The sequence below is a fragment of the Haematobia irritans genome, chromosome 3 (genome assembly GCF_050003625.1).
Source record: "Haematobia irritans isolate KBUSLIRL chromosome 3, ASM5000362v1, whole genome shotgun sequence".
Lineage (NCBI taxonomy): Eukaryota > Metazoa > Arthropoda > Insecta > Diptera > Muscidae > Haematobia > Haematobia irritans.
Genome location: NC_134399.1, coordinates 118779238 through 118804688, shown reverse-complemented (window position 1 = coordinate 118804688; position 25451 = coordinate 118779238). Strand labels below are relative to the sequence as shown.

The following is a 25451-nucleotide window of genomic DNA, read 5'->3' as shown; positions in this document are numbered from 1 at the left end:
AGATTAAGGAACATGGTTAATAGGGCCATTTTTTTGCAGTTTTAGAGGAGGACCTCCTCCCCGACCAAATGTCGAAAAGCGTATCTTTTGTAAACGTCCCAGAAAATGTCAAGCAAATTATAAGCCTAAAGGGGCGGCCTCTCTTCCGTCCAAAAATCACAAAATCAGGTATCAACTATTACGGTTGACAGAGGTTATGATCTCTCCCCAGTCCTCTGTAAATTTCAAGTAACTTAAGAGAAGCGGATGTCTCCCTATGCCCTTTTATTTTTATTAAAAAATCAGGAACCTGATATAAATTTCATAACCTCACCCATTTTTCCGTAAAATTTCAGTCGGGGGAGTTTAGTTTTGTTTTCACTGTACTTTAAAAAAAGTCGGGCAAAGGGGTGGCCCCCCTCCCCGACCAAATATCGAAAAATAATGTAGCGGATTTTTGTCTAGATGCCAACCCCAACATTCAATGAAAATTTCATGCAAATCGCATAATTTTGTTCCAAGTTTCAAAAAGTAAGGCAAGGGGGAGGTCCCCCTCCCCGTCCGTATATGAAATCATCAGGTACCCCATAATAATTCCATAACCTCACCGCATGTTCTCTTTAAATCTCAGATAATTTAGAGAATTTTAGTTTTTTCACTGTACTTTAAAAAAAATTCGAACAAAGGGGAGGTCCCCCTCCGCCACCAAATATCGAAATATAAAGTAGCGGATCTTTGTCTAGTTGCCAACCCCAACCTTCAATGAAAATTTCAAGCAAATCGGTCAACTTTGGTCCAATTTTCAAAAAGTCCGACAAAGGGGAGGTCCCCCTCCGCGACCAGGTGTCAAAAAATGAGGTACCCTATTTTCACCACATGAACGTCCCCTATGATCTCTGAAAGTTTCAAGTAAATCGGTTCAGCCTTTCGGAGCCAACTCGGTTCATACAAACAAACAAACAAACATAGATTGAATTTTATATATATAGATGTCTCAAAGTTTTGTCAAAATATTATTTTGTAGAAAATTTTGCCAAAATTTTATTTCGTTAGAAAATTTAGTCAAAATTTTATTTTTATAGAAGATTTTCGTCAACATTTTATTTCTATCGAAGGTTTTTTTTAATTTTATTTCTATAGAAAATTTTGTCAAAATGTTATTTCAATAGAAAATTTTGTCAACATTTTATTTCTATAGAAAATTTTCTCAATTTTTTTTTATAGAAAATTTTGTCAAAATTTTATTTCTATAGAAAATTTTCTCAAAATTTATTTCTATAGAAAATTTTGTCAAAATTTTATTTCTATAGAAAATGTTCTCAAAATTTTATTTCTATAGAAAATTTTGTCAAAATTTTATTTCTATTTATGAAATGTTTGATTGCTTTATATGAATAACTTACCTATTCGATATCTGACTCTCTATAATGCTCATTGTTAGCTTACCTGAAATTATAAAAAAATAAAACTTTTTATTAGCCTAAGTGACATGGAAATCTGAAATATTTTACAAATACTATTTGTTTTTGTTAAAAAAAAAGAAATAAAAACAAAACAGGAATAAAAATTATTTTCAGGGGACACCCGGGTTTGAACCGGGGACCTCTCGATCTGCAGTCGAATGCTCTACCACTGAGCTATATCCCCAGTGCGAAAATGGCTGGCAATGTAGGCTTGCGAATGGGTTAGTGCACACACACACTTTTGCACTCTCGCTCTATTTTATGTTATAAGCTGCACAATGGGATGACAAGTACAAAAAATATAATTTTGTTTTTGTAAAGTTCATTTAAGTTTCTAGCTAAACAAAATGGTTTTAATGAGGATTTTCAGCAGTAGAGTTTCTTATCATAGTAATGATATGGGTCTCACAGTATCAACTGGTTTGAAAAAAAAATATAATTTTTTTTGTTATTTTTATAAATACCCACACTCGAATATATCGACATATTGGGCTTTTTTTTTGAAATCATATCGTCATTATGTTATCTGCATAGAAAATATAACTCCCACGTAGCAAAGTACTGGCTTCCATATGAAAAAAAAATCTTTCTTTTGTCATTGGATGTGACATCTACCCACATCTGTAACTTTGTCTTTGGTTTTCTATACAAGTTCTTTTGGCACAATAAAGTCATTGTAATAGTTCCAATCTTATCTTAAAAAAAAAAAGGAAATTATGATGTTTGTGTCAATGAGACATTTTTAATAGTTGACAAAAAAAAACATGCTTTTGTATTATATAACGCACAAGGGGATATAGCTCAGTGGTAGAGCATTCGACTGCAGATCGAGAGGTCCCCGGTTCAAACCCGGGTGTCCCCTTCGAAAAAACTTTTTTTCGTGTTTTATATAGATTGTCCTGTTGAAAATGCGTTTTTTTGTATACATAAAATTCAACCAAAAAGGAATATGGGTAAGTCAAGCTTATCGACTAGTGATTTTTATAATGATCTATAGAAAACGAAAAAAAGATTTTTTTTTAAGAAAAAAATATTGAACTAATATTAAAGATTATTTAACCTACATTTTAGAACATGAAATTTACACAAAATTAAGGAGACAATTTCTTCAAAATAATGAAATTTTAATTAAATGAAATATTATAATCTTTCCTCCCAAATTTTTTTATAAAATTCAGGACACGAATTTTGGAAATTTGGGTCCTTACGTTAAAGTCGTTTGACTTTGCTCTAAGGAAAATTTTCCTTCAAGTAAAGAACACATTTTTGAATCCAAACAAACTTTTTTTATTGTATTTGTATTTTTTATAGAATTTGTAAACCTATTTACGATTTCCCATTGTATACTGTTAATGTAGTATAGATAGAGGGATTATAGCCCCCCTTGGCTAAAATTGTCTATATACGTTAATGAATGTGACTCCATTTCTCCAAATCGGGCGATACATATAAATGGGAGCCATATCTAAATTTGATGCGATTATTTCCAAATTCAAAAGCGTTCGTCCAAATACATACATTTAAATCTGACTCCATCTGAACAAAATTCATAATCTATAGACTTAAAATTTAATTCGGCTAATGCACCGAGAAAATGTGAACTGTTTTATAGGAAGAATGAACTACCTCGCACGAAAATTGAACTAAATTTTACTCCACATTTTGAGATTTCCACAAAGCGTTGTTAAAAGCAGGAAATTTTAATTCCCTGGTACTTTTTAACTGAAGTTCACGAAATTACATCATCTCATAGAAGAAAAAAATAACTAAAAGTAAAGAATAAATTAATTGGCGCTAAATCATGACCATTTTAACCATACAGTAGTTCATTCTTACTATTTTTGGGAATCGTACGAAAATCTTATTTTGCTTTAGTTCATATTGAACTTATGTGTATGGTCATTGAACTTTATAGTCACGTTTAGTTCATAAAATTTTTGAGACATACTTAAAAAAAGTAAGATTTCATTAAGCTGTGGAAAATTTCGATAAAAATAATAAAATTTAACTACAAGCAAATAATTTTTTTTCAAATAAAAATAAGTTAAATTTAGAGTTAGTTTAACTACGGAAATTTTTTTCTGTGTGCTCTGCACTGAACAAAATATTGTCGTGAGGTCAAAGATTTCATGTCTTTAAAATACGAATACAAATTTTGCTTAGCATAGAAGACGCATTTCTCTAAAATAAAGTTATTTTCCTTGTCCAAAAGTCAATAAACGTTTCAATGAAGTCGTATTGTCCTTATAATTAAGTGATTTGACTTAAAAATGGGTATCTTAACATGAAAGAAAAAATTTATAGGCTAAGGTCAACTTGACTTTAATAATTCAGAAAAATTCTTTAAATTTAATGAAATTGTCTTTAAATTTGTTGTCTTTTTGCATCTTGACTACAAATCAAAAAATCGTTCAAATATAGGACATGTTTTTCAAAACTTTATTTTAAAGAAGTTTTTTACATGAAACATAGCCTAATTTATACTGAAAGTCGAGTCTTAATTTGGAAAATAAAGTTGTCATTAACTCGTTTTTAAAGGACTTTTATAGCACATGAAGAAAAAAAGCTGAAAAAGCGAAAAATTAAAATTTGCTTCCTAGAAGCAATTACACAAAACCCAAATTTAAAAGAGAATTGTGTCTTAAAAGTATCCTTACTTGTATTCTACGCTTCTATGGCTCGGAACCAATACCAAAATTTTTAAATTAAAGACAAAATCTTTGGAACCGGGCATGCTTTTTTTTCAGTGGATGTATTTGTTGTTCAAAGTATTCAGGCCACTATTATTAACCGATTTTGATGAAATTTGGTACAGCGTTGATGGAAAAGGGGCGAAATATAGGTACAAATAAAATAAAAAATTAGTCCCTTGATGGTCTAGATTGCTTCATGCAGTTATCAAATAAAAATGAATGCCCAAAAAGTACTAAATATACCAAAAAACTTATTTAGAACTACTTGTGCTGCCAATACTTTTGTTCCTAAAAATATGTGCATTTTTTTTATTTTTTTATAATTTAAATATTGAAAGAAAAACATTTTTCTAAAATAAAAAAAATTATCCAAATTCTTAAAGCAGTTACAATCCAATTTAAAATAGTTTTTAATTTAAAATAGCTTTATGTCACTTTTAACATGAGGTTTTTAAATAAAATTGTTTGGTATGCCAATACTTATGTGCATCACTGTATTTATATACCATAGAAACTTCTGTATTTCCCATCAAATTTTTCAATTATATATCTAACTAGCGTAACCCGGCCCGCTTCGCTGCGCCTTCCGAAGCGTATTTGGAGGAACATTTTGCGTTAACTTAGTCAACTATATCCTTCGTGCTGAAAACAAATTCGAAAAGATTTGAATTCTGTTAAACAAATCGGACTACTTGATTTTTCGTTTATAGGTACAAATACGGCGGGAGAGGTTGTACCTTCTTCTATATTTCTTGTGAATTTTAAGTGTGGTTTGTCAAGGAAAGGTATCCTTCTCCTCAACATATCTGAAAATTAAGCATTATATTATAATAACATACAAAGAATTACTGTTTCCCATCCAATAAATCGGAAAAGGCAAATGTAGTAAAAAATTTTACCACATTAACATTTGCTAAAATGTTGAAAAATAATGCACCCTCTACGTTGGCTGCCAATTTCATGTAAATTTAAGTTCTTTACTAAAAAGAAGTCTGGCAGAAGCCTGTGCAAAAATCATAAAATTATGTACCGAGTTCCCATTTACGGATAACCCTCTACTTTCAACTTAAGAAAAAAAACAAAAAAAAAAAAAAACGGACAAAAGGGAACCCTCTCTTTACTTATAAGAAGTCTGGAAGAAAGAAGCCTGTGCAAAAATCATAAAATTATATACCGAGTTCCCATTTACGGACAACCCTCCACTTTTAATTTAAGAGAAAAAACCGACAAAAGGGAACTCTCTCCCCACCTTCGCTCCACTCTGACCTGATATCGGACTATCACGTACCCTATATTAATTTCGCAACTACTCAATGGTCCCTATAAATTCTATCGAAGTAAATCGACAAAGTTTATTTCAATTTTCCCCTTCCCCAACCAGATATCGAAAAATCATATATTAATTTAAAAATCATGTATACATTTCATCACCTCCTCCCACGTTCCCTGTAAATTTCAAGTAGATCGGAGATGTTTAATTTTTGGGACGTCACTTTCCCCGATACAATATCGACAAACACCGTAGTGAATAGCACCCTAACCTTCCCTGAAAATTCTTGAAACTTTCCTTCAAGTGTGGGGCAATGAAGGTTGCCTCTTCATTTATAACCTTTTCCCCCGCTTCCTTTGTAAATTTCAAGAAACTTAAATTTTTTTATATTTCATGTTAGCCTGATACCGAAACATACAATTGACGTCCAAATGCATTATATCTAATTATACAATTATTTTTCGAGCTTTATGGACAGATATAGATTAAGGAACATGGTTAATAGAGCCATTTTTTTGCAGTTTTAGAGGAGGACCTCCTCCCCGACCAAATGTCGAAAAGCGTATCTTTTGTAAACGTCCCAGAAAATGTCAAGCAAATTATAAGCCTTAAAGGGGCGGCCTCTCTTCCGTCCAAAAATCACAAAATCAGGTATCAACTATTACGGTTGACAGAGGTTACGATCTCTCCCCAGTCCTCTGTAAATTTCAAGTAACTCGGTAAAGTTTAATTGTTTCTCTGTATGTACTTAAGAGAAGCGGATGTCTCCCTATGTCCTTTTATTTTTATTAAAAAATCAGGAACCTGATATAAATTTCATAACCTCACCCATTTTTCCGTAAAATTTCAGTCGGGGGAGTTTAGTTTTGTTTTCACTGTACTTTAAAAAAAGTCGGGCAAAGGGGTGGCCCCCTCCCCGACCAAATATCGAAAAATAATGTAGCGGATTTTTGTCTAGATGCCAACCCCAACATTCAATGAAAATTTCATGCAAATCGCATAATTTTGTTCCAAGTTTCAAAAAGTAAGGCAAGGGGGAGGTCCCCCTCCCCGTCCGCATATGAAATCATCAGGTACCCCATATTAATTCCATAACCTCACCGCATGTTCCCTTTAAATCTCAGATAATTTAGAGAATTTTAGTTTTTTCACTGTACTTTAAAAAAAGTCGAACAAAGGGGAGGTCCCCCTCCGCCACCAAATATCGAAATATAAAGTAGCGGATCTTTGTCTAGTTGCCAACCCCAACCTTCAATGAAAATTTCAAGCAAATCGGTAAACTTTGGTCCAATTTTCAAAAAGTCCGACAAAGGGGAGGTCCCCCTCCGCGACCAGGTGTCAAAAAATAAGGTACCCTATTTTCCCCACATGAACGTCCCCTATGATCTCTGAAAGTTTCAAGTAAATCGGTTCAGCCGTTTCGGAGCCAACTCGGTTCATACAAACAAACAAATAAACAAACATAGATTGAATTTTATATATATATAGATAGATTGAAAATTAAAAAAAATATATTTCAATAAAAAACTTAAAATGTTCAATAATTTCCTTTACTGGCTTTATTTTTTTAATTTGATTGAAATTGTTAATTGTCTAATTCCATCAATGTTAACCAATTATTCTCGGTCTATCCTAATCAACAATGATAGTTAATATTTGCCTATCATATATTTGAAAATAATAAATCCATAATTTCATACATGGGGATATAGCTCAGTGGTAGAGCATTCGACTGCAGATCGAGAGGTCCCCGGTTCAAACCCGGGTGTCCCCTGTATATGATTTTTTCTCTGCATGAAACTTTGCTCTCTTTGAATTATAGTTGTAATAAAGGCTTGAATTCAAATCTACTATTAATAGGGATTCTTTCAAATAAGATTGGAGTACATGCTATATAAGTTACTCTTTATCGCATCCGTTTCCGGTGACCATTACACATACAAATATTTATGATAGCCTTTGTGTTATAGTTCTATTAATAAATACGATTTAATGGCCTACATTATAATGACAATAATAATTCCTAATTTTCCAATGGAAATATAGCTCAGTGGTAAAGCATTGCACTGTAGATTGAGAAATCACCGGTTCAAATCCCCCAGCGGTTCATTGGCCACAATAGAATCTTTTTCATTTACTAAAATTGTCACAACAATGACTGAGAAACCAAGGAATTTTCCTTACCCCCGCTCTCTATAAAAGTAATTTATCTGTTAATTTCAAGGTTTATCAAATTTAATCCAATTATCATGAAACGACTTTTGAAAAAAAAATATATTAGCTTTATTAAGTCAATATTGGTATTATTTTTTTATTTTATTTTATTTTATTTATTTATTTTATTTTATTTTATTTTATTTTATTTTATTTATTTATTTATTTATTTTATTTTATTTTATTTTATTTTATTTTATTTAATTTTTTATTTATTTTATTTCTTTTTTTTTGGAAAGAGAATGCAATGCATTTTTCGCTTAAAATTAATTTTATAGATATTTTTTTTATTACAAAATAAACGAAAACGTTAACAATACCCTTTATCTATGTTTTGTTTTTATTTCGCAAAAAAAAAAAATAAACTAATTAAAATTAAATCGAAAACAGATGTGTTTTTTTTATTCTATTCATTGCTTGGGACCTCATTACAGATGCATTTAGTCTAGACCATATGTGTGTTGCTTATATACACAAGCTAAGATAATGCAATTGCGAATGGGGATATAGCTCAGTGGTAGAGCATTCGACTGCAGATCGAGAGGTCCCCGGTTCAAACCCGGGTGTCCCCTATTTATCACTCGCTGCGTTTTTGTTCTTTTTTCATACAATTTTAGTGTAAAATATTTTTTAATCAACTACATTTAAAAAGATTAGCATATTTAAGAAAAAAAAGATACCTCATCGTCAAATTTAATTGAAAAAAACAATATTTTGTAGAAACATATGTGACCAAAAATTACTGGAAATCAATTATGTTTTATTATTTTTTTTTGTATTTTGCTTCCCTTCTCAATTCTTTATATTGTAAAACCATTGGAGCTTCCAACATAGAAAACACAAAATAGTTTTTTTATCATATTAATTTTCGATTTTGGAAAAAAAAATATTTATATTAAAATCTCTACAATTGAAATATCCTTATCAATATAATGTTGGGTAATATTTTTTAGGTCATATTCTTTCTATTTGTATTTTGAAAACTGTGGCTTAAAAATGTGGGGATATAGCTCAGTGGTAGAGCATTCGACTGCAGATCGAGAGGTCCCCGGTTCAAACCCGGGTGTCCCCTAGACTTTTTATAAAAGAGACTTTTTTATTATCCTATATTGGGGGAATATTGTCAAAAATTTTTAGTGTCCGTCCTTCTACTCAAAACACGCTGTGATATGAGTGAGTAGCTATGTCGATATTTTAATAATATATCGAATAACTTTCTTCCGTTGATTTCTTATGACAAAAAAAAATGATTTTACGACAGACAAAAGAAATGATTGAGAAATGATACACACTGAAAGAAAAGCATGCCCGGTTCCAAAGATTTTGTTTTTTCACTAAATATTTTGGTATTGATTCCATGCCAAAAAAAAAAAATGGACAATTGAAGTAAGCAACTTTTAAGACACAAATCTCTTTTAAATTTGGGTTTAGCATATTTCATTCTAGGAAACAAATTTTAATTTATTCGTACTTTCATCTTTTTTTCTTCATATGCTATCAAATGTTATTTCTATACAACATTTTGTCAAAATTTTATTTCTATAGAAATTTTTTGTCAAATTTCAATTTCTATTGAAAATTTTGTCAAAATTTGGTTTCTATAGAAAATTTTGTCAAAATTCTATTTTTATAGAAAATTTTATCAAAATGTTATTTCTATTGAAAATTTTGTCAAAATTTTATTGTTATAGAAAATTTTGTCAAAATTTGATTTCTATACAAAAGTTTGTCAAAATTTTATTTTTATAGAAAATTTTGTCAACATTTTTTTTCTATACAAAATTTTTATCAAATTTTAATTTCTATAGAAAATTTTGTCACAATTTGATATCTACAGAAAAGTTTGTCAAAATTTTATTTTTATAGAAAATTTTGTATACATTTTATTTCTATAGAAAATTTTGTCAAAATTTTATTTCTATAGAAAATTTTGTCAAACTTTTATTTCTATGGAAAATTTTATCAAAATTCTATTTCTGTAGAAAATTTTGTCAAAATGTTATTTCTATAGAAAATTTTGTCAAAATTTTTATACCCTTCACCACTACTGTGGTACAGGGTATAATAAATTTGTGCATTTGTATGTAACGCCAAGAAGGAGTAATCATAGACCAACCTTTTAGTATACGGATCGGCTTAGAATTAAATTCTGAGTCGATTTAGCGATGTCCGTCTGTCTGTCTGTTGATGTATTTTTGTGTGCAAAGTACAGCTCGCAGTTTTAGTCCGATTGTCCTAAAATTTGGTATAGGGTCCTATTTCAGCTCAAAGACGATCCATATTGATTTTGGAAAAAATCGGTTCAGATTTAGATATAGCAGCCATATATATTTTTCACCGATCTGGTCATAATTAGCGTGTAAATCAACCGATCTTCCTCAAATTCCGTACATCCGAATATTTTATGGGTATCGAAAAACTTGCAAAATATCAGCCAAATCGGTTCAGATTTAGATATAGCTCCCATATATAGCTTTCGCCCGATTTACACTCATTTGCCAACAGAGGCCAATTTTTTGCTCCGATTTAGTTGAAATTTTGCATAGGGAGTAGAATTAGCATTGTAACTATGCGTGCCAAATTTGGTTGAGATCGGTTCAGATTTGGATATATCTCCCATATATAGCTTTCGCCCGATTTACACTCATATGACCACAGAGGCCAATTTTTAACTCCGATTTAGTTGAAATTTTGCACAGGGAGTAGAATTAGCATTGTAATTATGCGTGCCAAACTTGGTTGAGATCGGTTCAGATTTGAATATATCTCCCATATAGCTTTCGCCCGATTTACACTCATATGACCTTCTAATACATATATTTCGAGCGATAAATCATAAATAAACTTTTGCGATGTTTCCTTAAAATTGCTTCAGATTTAAATGTTTCTCATATTTTTTACTACAATTGTGTTCCACCCTAGTGCATTAGCCAACTTAAATTTTGAGTCTATAGATTTTGTACAAGTCTATCAAATTCTGTCCAGATCGAGTGATATTTAAATGTATGTATATGGGACAAACCTTTACATATAGCCCCCAACACATTTAACGGATGTGATATGGTATCGAAAATTTAGATCTACAAAGTGGTGCAGGGTATAATATAGTCGGCCCCGCCCGACTTTAGACTTGTCAAAATTTTTATTCTATAGAAAATTTTTGTAAAATTTTAATTTCTATAGAAAATTTTGGCAAAATGTTATTTCTATAGAAAATTTTGGCAAAATGTTATTTCTATAGAAAATTTTGTCAAATTTTTTTTCGATAGAAAATTTTGTCAAAATTTTATTTCTATTGAAAATATTGTTAAAATCTTATTTCTATAGAAAATTTTGTCCACATTTTATTTCTATAAAAAATTTTGCCAAAATTTTATTCCTATAGAAAATTTTGCCACAATTTGATTTCTATAGAAAAGTTTGCCAAAATTTGATTTCTATAGAAAAGTTTGTCAATATTTTATTTTAATAGAAAATTTTGTCAAATTTTTATTTCTATAGAAAATTTTGTCAAAATTTTATTTCTATAGAAAATTTTGTCAAAATTGTGTTTCTATAGAAAGTTTTGTAAAAATTGTGTAAGTATAAAACGCCTCTGAAATAGAAAATTTTATTAAAATTTTATTTCTATAGAAAATATCTGTCAAATTTTAATTCTATAGAAAATTTTGTCAAAATTTGATTTCTATAGACAATTTTGTCAATGTTTTATTTCTATAGAAAATTTTGTCAATGTTCTATTTCTATAGAAAATTTTGTCAATGTCTTATTTCTATAAAAAAAAATTGTCAACATTTTATTTCTATAGAAGATTTTGTCAAAATATTATTTCAATAGAAAATTTTGTCATTATTTTATTTGTATATAAAATTTTGTCATATTTTGTTTCTATAGAAAAGTTTGTCAAAATTTTATTTCTATAGAAAATTGTGTCAAAATTTTATTTCTATAGAAAATTTTGTCAAAATTTTATTTCTAAAGAAAATTTTGTCAACATTTTATTTCTATAGAAAATTTTGTCAAAATTTTATTTCTATAGAAAATTTTGTCAAAATTTTATTTCTATAGAAAATTTTGTCAAAATTTTATTTCTATAGAAAATTTTGTTAATTTTTAATTTCTATAAATATATTTGTCAACATTTTATTTTTTAGAAAATTGTATCACAATGTTATTTGCATAGAACATTTTTGTCAAATTATAAATTCTATAGAAAATTTTGTCAAAATTTTATTTCTATATAAAATATTGTCATAATTTTATTTCTATAGATAATTGTCAAAATTTTATTTCTATAGAAAATTATGTCAAAATATTATTTCAATGGAAAATTTTGTCAAAATGTTATTTCTATAGAAAATTTTATTTCTATAGAAAATTTTTGTAAAATTTGATTTCTATAGAACATTTTGTCAATATTCGATTTTTATAGAAAATTTTGTCAAAATGTTATTTCTATAGAAAATTGTGTCAAAATTTTATTTTTATTGAAAATTTTGTCAAAATGTTATTTCTATAGAAAATTTTGTCAAAATTCTATTTCTGTAGAAAATTATGTCAAAATGTTATTTCTATCGAAAATTTTGTCAAAATTCTATTTTTATAGAAAAAATGTTATTTATATAGAGAATTTTTGTCAAAAAACAGACAATTTTGTCAAAATTTTATTTCTATAGAAAATTTTGTCAAAATTTTATTTCTATAGAAAATTATGCCAAAATTTTATTTATATAAAGAATTTGTCAACATTTTATTTCTATAGAAAGTTTTTGTGAAATTTTAAATTCTATAGAACATTTTGTCAAAATTTTATTTCCATAAAAAATTTTGTCAAAAGTCGATTTTTGTAGAAAATTTTGTCAAAATGTTATTTCTATAGAAAATTTTGTCAAAATATTATTTAATTAGAAAATTTTGTCAAAATGTTATTTTTAAAGAAAATTTTGTTAAATTTTTATTTCTATAGAAAATGTATAATGTACAATGCGTCCGATGATTGAATAGTTGAAATTTCTCTTTGAAATCAATAGCTCGAATAGTCTACCGCAAACAGAAAAAAATCAACCCTTCCATCAAGGCACGGATTGACGCATGGTGTGTAATTCAACCTTAAAGGAAACTTTCTCCAAACGTAATAATTTCATGAAATAAATTGGCTTTAGTGCTACAGGGTTCACTTTTTTTTTGACTGCAAAACAAAGGTCTTCCTTTACTTTGATGGAAAATTTGCTTTACTTCAAAGACATATGACTTTAATGGAAGGACGCAAATTTCGAAAATAAATATCCTAAATTTAATATACAATTTATGAAGTGTCATGTAATTATTATTTTTTTGATTTAAAAAAAACTTGTCCTCCTCAATATTGGATAAATCTAATTTCCTAAAATTTAGTTTGCATAATCTTTAATTTTGGGCCATCATTTCGTTTTCAGTGTATCCTATAGTTTCTACAATTTCAATCAAATTCACTCCATAGTATATGTATACACCAGTCTTGTCGATATATAATAGTCTTAGCTTAATTAATTTGTTGCCATCTTCTTTATTCTATTTATGCACTTGATATCGAATTCTCCAATGTTATTGTTTAATTTATGATCTGCAATATAAATTTTATCCTAAAGTATCATTCCAATAAATCCATATACAACATGAATAAGAAAAAGAAGATTCCATCATGTTATAGGGCATTGAGGGTCATTACATTGACCAAACAGAACAATAACATAGTGCATTCATTATTTCACACAATGTCCTGGAGTGGAATACAAATATGACCTCGGATCCTCACTCATATCATCATCGTCAATATCCGTTTACCGTATCATACATGAGTGTATAGAGTGGTTAAGTGTGTAGGTCACATGTATTCCATGATATATGGAGGAATACATTTGACATTAGATATCTGCTACCAAGAATATGTTTTCCCCATATACATACATGCGAAGAGATTGTATTATGTTCAGAAAAATTTATGAGATTTGCTGGATAATGGAAACAACAACGATAGCAATGTATCCTCCTCCATTCATACATGTACACTATGGTACTATGAGAAATTGATAAGAAAAACATAAGAGAGATTGCTTTAGGAATCATCTAGATAGTATCTCAGCCTGTGTTTGAAACAGATGAGACAGTGTTTTTTACTCAGAAATGCATGTGAATAATTGCTCTCAATATAACCTATATGAAATTAAAGTAAGAGAGTGAATATGAAGATTACAAAGACCTTAAAGAATATCTGGACATTGTTTTATATAAAGAATGGTACCTAATTATAAATATTTAAAAAAAAAATGAAATGTAATTGCTTTCGAAATTACAAAAAAATATTTTTGTTGTTGATTCCTTCATTATATTCTTAAACATTTGCGTCTTGCCCTTAGAGATTATACATTATAATGCAATTTTCCTCTCACTCCACTCCAAAGAGTGATCTTTGCATGAAATGTTTGTTGAGAACAGTTTTCAGGGGAAGAAATACATTCAACCAATACCGCTTAATAGGTATGTTGGCCATGCAGAGCTTCCCAACCCAATTTACTTTGCGCCCCCCAATATAAAACAAATTTTGTATACCCAATTAAACAGAAAAAATATTCAAAAAACCTAAGAATATTACTATCAATGTTTAAAAATAATTTAAAATAACAATGTTTATGAATATTAAGGCTCTAATGCCCAATCCCGCCTTTAGGCGGGCTTCGTTAAATCAGGAAGCTTTTAGTAAAACGCACCTTAAGACAACAAAAATGAATAATGTAAAAAGAAAACTTAGTTAAAACAGCATATACTGAATTTTACCCTATAATTTTATCTTGTTTAGTTTTCTTCTTTTTGTGTCGTTAACATTGAATATTTAATCCGCAGGCAAAAAAAAATCGCGCATTAGAGGGTTAATATAAAAAGTGTTTATCAATTATAATGAAAAAAAAAAGTAATGAAAGTCTAAAGTCAGGCGGGGCCGAATATATTATACCCTGCACCACTTTGTAGATCCACATTTTCGATACCATATCAAATCCGTCAAATGTGTTGGGTGCTACATATAAAGGGTTTTGTCCCAAATACATATACAGTGCCTAAACCACATAGTGGTCAGGGTATCTGTGCCTACCAGAAATATTGATTTTAAGCTCCATAATATATATACCGATCGACTCAGAACCACCTCCTGAGTCGGTTTAGCCCTTGGTATCCGTCCGCCTGACTATGTATTTATTGTTCGCAGCAGTGATGCCAATTTGTTGCTTTTAGCACCAAATTTAGTGATTTTTGATTTCCAAACAGCACCAAATTGGTTTTTTAGTGCATTTTCAAAAAAAAAAAAACAAGTAAGGAAAGTCTAAAGTCGGGCGGAGCCGACTATATTATACCCTGCACCACTTTCTAGATCAAAATTTTCGATACCATATCACATCCGTCAAATGTGTTGGGGGCTATATATATATATAAAGGTTTGTCCCAAATACATACATTTAAATATCACTCGATCTGGAAAGAATTTGAGAGACTTCTACAAAATCTATAGACTCAAAATTTAAGTTGGCTAATGCACTAGGGTGGAACACAATGTTATTCAAAAAAATATGGGAAACATTTAAATCTGAAGCAATTTTAAGGAAACTTCGCAAAAGTTTATTTATGATTTATCGATCGATATATATGCATTAGAAGTTTAGGAAAATTAGAGCCATTTTTACAACTTATCGACTAAGCAGTGGCGATTTTACAAGGAAAATGTTGGTATTTTGACCATTCTTGTCGAAATCAGAATAACATATATATGGGAGCTATATCTAAATCTGAACCGATCTCAACCAACGCATAGCTACAATGCTAATTCTACTCCCTGTGCAAAATTTCAACTAAATCGGAGTTAAATATTGGCTTCTGTGGCCATATGAGTGTAAATCGGGCGAAAGCTATATATGGGAGCTATATATAAATCTGAACCGATTTCAACCAAATTTGGCACGCATAGCTACAATGCTAATTCTACTCCCTGTGCAAAATTTCAACTAAATCGGAGTTAAATATTGGCTTCTGTGGTTATATGAGTGTAAATCGGGCGAACGATATATATGGGAGCTATATCTAAATCTGAACCGATTTCAATAAAATTTGGCACACTTGACTACACTACTAATTGTACTCCTAGTGCAAAATTTCAACCAAATTGTGGTAAAACACTGGCTTCTGGGACAGTATTAGTCCATATCGGGGGAAAGATATTATGGGAGCTATATATAAATCTGAACTGATTTCAATAAAATTTGGCACACTTGACTATAGTACTAATTGTACTAAAATTTTAAGCAAATTAGGGTAAAACTCTGGCTTCTGGGGCCATATAAAGGGTGATACGGTCAAAATTTGGTCAATATAAACTTGACGTATTCCTTTCAATTTTGCATTTAAAAAACCTGAACACCCCCCATTTTGAAGGTGTGTGTGTGCAGAATGTTGCTCCTATTTTGATTTTGGAATTCACTCTTCAGTTGTCAAAATGTCGTCCAAGCAAGAAGAGCAGCGTATCAAAAGTTTACTCGTGCATCGCGAAAATCCGAGCTACTCGCACGCAAAGCTGGCAAAATCGCTAAAAGTTGCCCAATCAACCGTTACAAATGTAATTAAAGTGTTTGGGGAACGTTTGTCGACAGCCAGTAATCGAAAACCGGAAGCCGCTGAGACGACAAAGAGAGTTGCCGGTAGTTTCAAGCGAAACCCTAACCTCTCTCTCCGAGATGCCGCAAATAAGCTGGGTGTATCGTCTACAACCGTGTATCGAGCCAAAAAACTAGCCGGACTATCGACTTACAAGAAGGTAGTGACTCCAAATCGCGATGATAAACAAAATACGACAGCCAAAGCGCGATGCCGGAGGCTGTACACGACGATGCCGACGAAGTTTGACTGCGTGGTAATGGACGACGAAACCTACGTCAAAGCCGACTACAAAAAGCTTCCGGGACAAAAGTTTTATACGGTAAAAGGAAGGGGAAAGGTAGCAGATATTTTCAAGCACATAAAACTGTCAAAGTTCGCAAAGAAATATCTGGTTTGGCAAACCATCTGTACCTGTGGCTTGAAAAGCAGCATTTTCATAGCTTCCGAGACTGTCAACCAAGAAATTTACGTGAAAGAGTGTTTGAATAAACGTCTGCTGCCTTTCCTGAAGAAACACGGTTGTTCCGTACTGTTTTGGCCGGATTTGGCATCTTGCCATTAGGTAAAAAGGCCATGGAGTGGTACGCCGCCAACAACGTGCAGGTGGATCCCAAGGACGAGAACCCTCCCAACACGCCAGAGCTCCGCCCAATTGAGAAATACTGGGCTATTGTCAAGCGGAACCTAAAGAAGACCAAAAAAACTGCTAAGGACGAGCAGCAGTTCAAGGCAAAATGGCTTTCTGCGGCGAAGAAGGTGGACAAGGTGGCTGTAAAAAATCTGATGGCAGGTGTCAAGCGTGAGGCCCGGAAATTCGGATTTGGAAAAGCGAAAGCCTAACTGAATATTTTTCCTGAATTTTATACTAATTGAACTTGAAAAAGAAATTTAATTTGATTTTTTAAATAAACGATTTCACCGATTTACACGCGTTTTCCCTTGACCAAATTTTGACCGTATCACCCTTTAAGTCCATATCGGGCGACATATATATATGTGAGTTATATCTAAATCTGAACCGATGTCAACCAACTTCGGCACACTTTACGAAACTATCAATTGTACTCTTTGTGCCAAATTTAAAGTAAATCAGGCTTAAATTCTGGCTTCTTTGGTCAACATTTTACATCTACCGAAAATTTTGTCGGGATTTTCTGATTTTCTGACTTTCTTACTACTTAACCAATATGAATTCAATATTGAAAAAAAAAATAATAATAATCATGCAAAACAATTAGCGAATTAATAGCATAAACAAAAAATAAAGAAAATAAGTAATTTACTTTATTTTTGATTTATTCTATCCATCTTTTAAGGCAGAATTAAATTATTATGTTTTCATTTTTTAAAAATGTTCAAAAAAGTTATGCCTTTTTCTGATATTCTTAAACAAATTTAGTAGCCCTAATTTTCTGATAAATCAGGTTTATTCCAAATTCATTTACGCTGAAGACAAACACTTTCTTTAACTTCACAAATTTCTATTAAATCCCATAGCATTTGTCGAATTTCTTCCCATATGCATACTTGAATTAATGCTGCTTATAATCAAGCAAAACTTTAGTAAACAATAAATCTGGCAACCCATGTCGTAATGACTCAAATGGTTTCATTTGATGTCTTGTGTGTTTTGTTCTCTTCTACTCGTATCTCTAGCTTGTTTCCCCTTCTTTGGTTTGTTGATGTTGTTGTTCGCTATAGAATGTGTTTATTTTTAACTCGACGATCATAGCTACAATGATGAGATGAGAAAACAATGGATGGGTGTGTGTGTACAATTTAAATACACGAGTTAACAGCTTAGAATCAATGGTGGGGATATAGCTCAGTGGTAGAGCATTCGACTGCAGATCGAGAGGTCCCCGGTTCAAACCCGGGTGTCCCCTAAGACTTTTTTTCTTGTTGTTTTATTAATTTTATATATATGTAGTTTATAGTTTTTTTTATTGTTTTGAAATTTTTCTCCTATCTTTAATAGAACATAAACTTTAATTAAGCTCACTATTGGGCTCCAATTGCCACTGTATTAAAAAACAATGCCTTATTTTTACTTAGATTATTGTTACTTAGATTATTGTTACTTAACATAGATTATTTTTACTTAGATTTATCGACTAAATTATTTCTGAATAAAAATTAAAACCACTACCACCTTCTATGGTATACATAGGCATTGCGATTTATGTTGGTATGGAGCATTTGTAGAATATATGGCCAACTGTATTAAAAAAAAAAAACATTAAATCTTCCACATCATTTATCTCATTATTGATTAATATTTTATAAAATGCGATCCATTATAAATATTTAAATATAATTTAAATGGCTTTAGCATTGCAATCAATAATGCTATAGTATTTGTGAAACCAACTTTGAAATGCTACTATAAAATGTTAATTAAAAATAAACAAACAAAAAAAGTTGAATGTAATCCTCAACGTATTTATATATGTATTTTAAAATGAAATATAATGTGTAAATGTATTTCTCTTTTTTTTCGTTTTGAAACTAATTGGACAATTGATTAAATGTAATTGAGAGCATAATGTGTAGCACCGCATATATTCCAGCGATAATGGAAATTGCAATGCAGTACCGCAAATAAATAAGCGAACAAAATGGCATCTGGTATATTGTACATATTAAAATTTGCTAATTGTTATAATTACAACATTTACACTACAACAAAAGCTAGTCCGCTTTCAAAGGTTTTGTTGGATTATAATTTCCGGTTATATCCACGGTACAGAATTTTGTCACAATTTTATTTCTATAGAAATTTTTGTCAATATTTTATTTCTATAGAAAATTTTGTCAAAATTTTATTTCTATAGAAAATTTGGCAAAATTTTATTTCTAAAGAAAATTTTGCCAAAATTTTATTTCTATTGAGAATTGGATCAAAATTTTATTTCTATACAAAATTTTGTCAAAATTTTATTTCTATAGAAAATTTTGTCAAAATTTTATTTCTATAGAAAATGTTGTCACAATTTTATTTCTATAGAAAATTTTGTCAAAATTTTATTTCTATAGAAAATGTTGTCACAATTTTATTTGAATAGAAATTTTTTATTGAGAATTTGGTTAAAATGTTATTTCTATAGAAAATTTTGTCAAAATTTTATTTCTATAGAAAATTTGGCAAAATTTTATTTCTGTAGAAAATTTTGTCAAAATTTTTGTCAAAATTTTATTTCTAAAGAAAATTTTGTCAAGATTTTATTTCTATTGAGAATTGGATCAAAATTTTATTCCTATAGAAAATTTTGTCAAAATTTTATTTCTATAGAAAATTTTGTCAAAATTTTATTTCTATAGAAAATGTTGTCACAATTTTATTTGAATAGAAATTTTCTATTGAGAATTTGGTTAAAATGTTATTTCTATAGAAAATTTTGTCACAATTTTATTTCTATAGAATTTTTTTTTTAATTTTCTTTTTAAAGAAAATTAAGTCAAAATTTTATTTCTATAGAAAAATTTTTATTTCTATAGAAATTTTTGTCAAAATTTTATTTCTATAGAAAATTTTGTCAAAATATTATTTCTTTAGAAAATTTTGTTAAAATTTTATTTCTTTAGAAAATTTTGACAAATTTTTATCTATATAGAAAATTTTGTCAAAATTTTATTTCTATAGAAATTTTTGCCAAAATTTTATTTCTAAAGAAAATTAAGTCAAAATTTTATTTCTATAGAAAAATTTTTATTTCTATAGAAATTTTTGTCAAAATTTTATTTCTATAGAAAATTTTGTCAAAATATTATTTCTATAGAAAATTTTGTCAAAATTTTATTTCTATAGAAAATTTTGTCAAAATTTTAGATCTATAGAAAACTTTTTATTTCTATAGAAATTTTTGTCAAAATTTTAATTCTATAGTAAATTTTGTCAAAATGTTATTTCTATAGAAAATTTTGTCAAAATTTTATTTCTATAGAAAAATTTGTCAAAATTTTATTTCTATAGAAAATTTTGTCAAAATTGTATTTCGGTTGAAAATGTTGTCAACATTTTATTTCTATAGAAAATTTTGTCAAAATTGCATTTCTGTTGAAAATGTTGTCAAAATTTTATTTTAAAGAAAATTTTGTCAAAATTTTATTTCTATAGAAAATTTGGTCAAAACTTTACTTCTATAGAAAATTTTGTCAAAATTGTATTTCTATAAAAAAATTTTGTCAAAATTTTATTTCTATAGACAATTTTGTCAAAATTTTATTTCTATAGAAAAGTTTGTCAAAATTTTATTTATATAGAAAATTTTGTTAAAATTTTATATCTATAGAAAATTTTGTCAAAATTTCATTTCTTTAGAAAATTTTGTCAAAATTTTACTTCTAAAGAAAATTAAGTCAAAATTTTATTTCTATAGAAAATTTTGTCAAAATTTTAGTTCTATAGAAAATTTTGTCAAAATTTTATTTCTATAGAAAATTGTGTCAAAATTTTATTCCTATAGAAAATTTTGTCAAAATTTTATTTCTATAGAAAGTTGTGCAAAATTTTATCTCTATAGGAAATTTTGTCAAAATTTTATTTCTATAGAAAATTTTGTCAAACTTTTATTTCTATAGAAAATTTTGTCAAAATTTTATTTCTATAGAAAATTTTGTAAAAATTTTATTTCTATAGAAAATTTTGTCAAAATTTTATATCTACAGAAAATTTTGTCAAAATTTTACTTCTATAGAAAATTTTGTCAAAATATTATTTCTATAGAAAATTTTGTCAAAATTTTATTTCTATAGAAAATTTTGTCAAAATTTTATTTCTCTAGGAAATTTTGTCAAAATTTTATTTCTCTAGAAGATTTTGTCAAAATTTTATTTCTATAGAAAATGTTGTCAAAATTTTATTTCTATAGAAAATTTTGTTAAAATTTTATTTCTATTGAGAATTTAGTCAAAATTTTATTTCTATAGAAAATTTTGTCAACATTTTTAGAAAATTTTGTCAAAATTTTATTTCCATAGAAAATTTTGTCAACATTTTATTTCTATAGAAAATTTTGTCACAATTTTATTTCTATAGAAAATTTTGTCAAAATTTTATTTCTATAGAAGATTTTGTTAAAATTTTATGTCTATAGAAAATTTTGTGAAAATTTTATTTCTATAGAAAATTTTTAAAAATTTTATTTCTCTAGGAAATTTTGTCAAAATTTTATTTCTCTAGAAGATTTTGTCAAAATTTTATTTCTATAGAAAATGTTGTCAAAATTTTATTTCTATAGAAATTTTTGTCAAAATATTATTTCGATAGAAAATGTTGTCAAAATTTTATTTCTATAGAAAATTTTGTCAAAATTTTATTTCTATAGAAAAATTTTTCAAAATTTTATTTCTATAGAAAATTTTGTCAAAATTTTACTTCTATAGAAAATTTTGTCAAAATTTTATTTCTATAGAAAATTTTGTTAAAATTTTATTTCTATAGAAATTTTTGTTAAAATTTTATTTCCAAGGAAATTGAGTCAAAATTTTATTTCTATAGAAAATGTTGTCAAAATTTTATTTCTATAGCAAATTTTGTCAAAATTTTATTTGTATAGAAAATTTTGTTAAAATTATATTTCTATAGAAAATTATGTCAAAATTTTATTTCTATAGAAAATTTTGTCAAAATTTTATTTCTATAGAAAATGTTGTCAAAATTTTATTCCTTTAGAAAATTTTGTCAAAATTTTATTTCTATAGAAAAGTTTGTCAAAATTTTATTTCTATAGAAGATTAGGTCAAAATTTTATTTCTATAGAAAATTATGTCAAAATTTTATTTCTATAGAAAATTTTATCAAAATTTTATTTCTATAAGAAGTTTTGTCAAAATTTTATTTCTACAGGAAATTTTATTTCTATAGACAATTTTGTCAACATTTTATTTCTATAGAAAATTTTGCCAAATTTTTATTTCTATAGAAAATTTTGTCAACATTTTATTTGTGAAGCACTTAGATAAAATTCCTTAATTTCACGTATAGGAATTCTCCTTTTAAATTCCTATACTCGTTTCAACTTCATATTAATTTTCCATAAAAATGCACAAACATTTTTCAATTGAAAATCGAAAACAATTTCCTCATCTTATGGCAAAACAAAAAAGTTTTATTGCGCAGCACAAAAACAAATTAGGATGTAGATGACAAGAACCATTGACGATATGATGTGGAGGTAGAATATCAAGATGCTCAAACAATTATTAAAAATTCCAACATATTTATGGCGTCGTACAATGCTCTTCCACGAAAGTGAACTTGCCATCATAACAATCATTTTATTATTGAACGTTTGGGAAATGACAATGGTATACACCATCATCGCAAATATTTCTTTATAATTCTTCTAAGGTATTTTCTTTTTTTATTTTGAAAATTTTCAAGAATTCAATCGTGATTGGAATAAGTTAAAAGGAATCTGCAGGAAATGGAAAAGTTTTACCGAAATTAACATGTATGGGTGAGAAAACTTCATGAAGGCGCTAACACCAAAGTGCCATACTGAATAGCGGAATGATGGGATATTTTACAAATATTTTTCACCAAATGTAATAGAGTTTATTGGAAAATCGACACGATTATATTTTAATAGGTAACGAAAATACTAAATAACTTCATATCTGGCTAGAAATAAGAAAATATACCAATTTGTAAAAAAAATTAAATCAAACTAAAGCATATTTCAAGGAGTTACAATGTTACAATTTTTATAGCATACCTTCTGGCTAACAAATTTCTAGCATGGAAATTTCCACTCTTAAATCTTATTTTCCGTGTGGCATAAAATCTAATACATTTTTACACAATTTAACTGTGTACAGACTATTATTATGATGACAAGCATTGTACTAAACAGTTTGCGTTTTTAGCAATTCAAAACAGCATACTAAGAGAGATTTTTCTATAAATTTAATATATTCAATAAAGAAACATTATGAAAACCACACAAAAGAACTCACATGAATATATAATGAAAGAAACAAAAATATACGTGGAATTGAAGTCAAGACAACATGCTTTTATGGTGTACTTACTCTTACCACTTGTTTACTCTCTTCTTTTGTGTAGCATACACTCTGGGGGTAATATATGCTGATTGTTACAAGTATACTTTTAAGAGCTGATAGTGTGTGGTAAATGGTGGAGGGCAAAAAAAAAATCGCGAAGAAAGTGTTTATTTGTGTTCATTTCTTGGAAAATTGTTAATTTAGCTGTTGAGTTCTGTTTTCAGTCAATGGGATTTTCCAAGAAAATGCGTTGTTCATTTTTTGTTCGTTTTTTTTTTGTGTACATTTGTTGAAATTGTTAAGCTGTCTAAAGAGATTGCTTAAGAATATTTTGCTTTCATGTTCATTCCTACTACTCTCATTTCACTCGTATGACCTAGACTTAATTCTTCCGTTAAGACGGAGTCTATATAACACATATTGAAGGAAGCTGGAAAGTATTGTAATTCCCATAACACTTCAAGCAAATATTTCTTAAGGACATGTTAGGTAAATTTAAATTTGGAAGGAGTCGGTACTATTCTAATATGCACCATATTAAATTTTCTGGGAGCCAGATTTAAATTTGTTTCAATCGCAGCAAATATTCGGCTCACATAACAGGTTTTCTGATAAGTCCCCGGTCTAACAAAGAAAAACACATTTTTTGTCAAAATTCGTTTTTATTATTCACCATAGTTCCCTTCAAGGGCGATACAACGATTATAACGACCTTCCAATTTTTTTGATACCATTTTTGTAGTACTCCTTCGGTTTTGCCTCAAAATAGGCCTCAGTTTCGGCGATCACCTCTTCATTGCAGCCAAATTTTTTCCCTGCGAGCATCCTTTTGAGGTCTGAGAACAAGAAAACGTCGCTGGGGGCCAGATCTGGAGAATACGGTGCGTGGGGAAGCAATTCGAAGCCCAATTCATGAATTTTTGCCATCGTTCTCAATGACTTGTGGCACGGTGCGTTGTCTTGGTGGAACAACACTTTTTTCTTCTTCATATGGGGCCGTTTTGCCGCGATTTCGACCTTCAAACGCTCCAATAATGCCATATAATAGTCACTGTTGATGGTTTTTCCATTCTCAAGATAATCGATAAAAATTATTCCATGCGCACCCCAAAAAACAGAGGCCATTACTTTGCCAGCGGACTTTTGAGTATTTCCACGCTTCGGAGTCGTTTCACCGGTCGCTGTCCACTCAGCCGACTGTCGATTGGACTCAGGAGTGTAGTGATGGAACCATGTTGCATCCATTGTCACATATCGACGGAAAAACTCGGGTGTATTACGAGTTAACAGCTGCAAACACCGCTCAGAATCAAATGTGAGCTCGCGCGGCACCCATTTTGCACAGAGCTTCCGCATATCCAAATATTGATTAATGATATGACCAACATGTTCCCTTGATATCTTTAAGGCCTCTGCTATCTCGATCAACTTCATTTTACGGTCATTCAAAATCATTTTGTGGATTTTTTTTGATATTTTCGTCTGTAACCACCTCTTTCCTTTTTTCCATTTTTTCACAATAACAACAGTTGCTTCACAAAAGACGCTCTATCTCACAAACTAATTGACTTACAGACGTCAAATTTTGACACGAATCATTTGAAGGTTGGTACTATATAAAAATAATATGCATTTAATACTAGCGACGCCATCTATGTGCCAGACCGGGGACTTATCAGCCAACCTGTTATAGTATCAATAGTTCCAATTCGATTCAAACCCATAAAAAACAGATTTGCTGTCTCGTTGAGAAATGTAATTTAATAAAATTTAATTAATTTTTTTTTTTTTGGAGAGGGTGGATAAAAATATCTTTACACATCTGACAAGAACAACTCGACCCATATCGCTCTTGGAGTTTTCCTCCACCGCGGTACCATTTCCACATTACTTCGAGGTGGACCCCCAAGTAGGTGCTTGACCTTTTCGTCAACCGTGACTGCGTCCTGACCGTTGCTTTTGTATGTGTCCATCCCGAAGTCATTTGATCTCACTCTGTAATGTGTGCAGTCCTTGTGTTCTCAAAGTTGATCTTCTTCCTCAAAATGACTTCGTAATACTCCATAGTGATGTTAAAAATGCCTTTACTCAGCTGACAAGAACAACCCGATCCATATTGCTCCTGGAGTTTTGCTCCACCGTGGT

General features: G+C 29.3%; 1 protein-coding gene and 6 non-coding genes across 9 annotated transcripts in view; 5 read left to right on the top strand and 2 right to left on the bottom strand.

Annotated features, from left to right (window-relative positions):
* The window catches only part of LOC142228747 (uncharacterized), a 650828-nt gene that overhangs the window by 218283 nt on the left and 407094 nt on the right, over positions 1-25451 (bottom strand). The gene's annotated exons all lie outside the window — the stretch shown is intronic.
* TRNAC-GCA (transfer RNA cysteine (anticodon GCA)) lies at positions 1555-1626 on the bottom strand. Its single transcript has one exon. It is a non-coding gene; the product is annotated as a tRNA-Cys (tRNA).
* On the top strand, positions 2233-2304 carry TRNAC-GCA (transfer RNA cysteine (anticodon GCA)). The gene has a single exon. It is a non-coding gene; the product is annotated as a tRNA-Cys (tRNA).
* Positions 7108-7179, top strand: TRNAC-GCA (transfer RNA cysteine (anticodon GCA)). The gene has a single exon. It is a non-coding gene; the product is annotated as a tRNA-Cys (tRNA).
* Positions 8120-8191, top strand: TRNAC-GCA (transfer RNA cysteine (anticodon GCA)). The gene has a single exon. It is a non-coding gene; the product is annotated as a tRNA-Cys (tRNA).
* Positions 8620-8691, top strand: TRNAC-GCA (transfer RNA cysteine (anticodon GCA)). Its single transcript has one exon. It is a non-coding gene; the product is annotated as a tRNA-Cys (tRNA).
* On the top strand, positions 18113-18184 carry TRNAC-GCA (transfer RNA cysteine (anticodon GCA)). Its single transcript has one exon. It is a non-coding gene; the product is annotated as a tRNA-Cys (tRNA).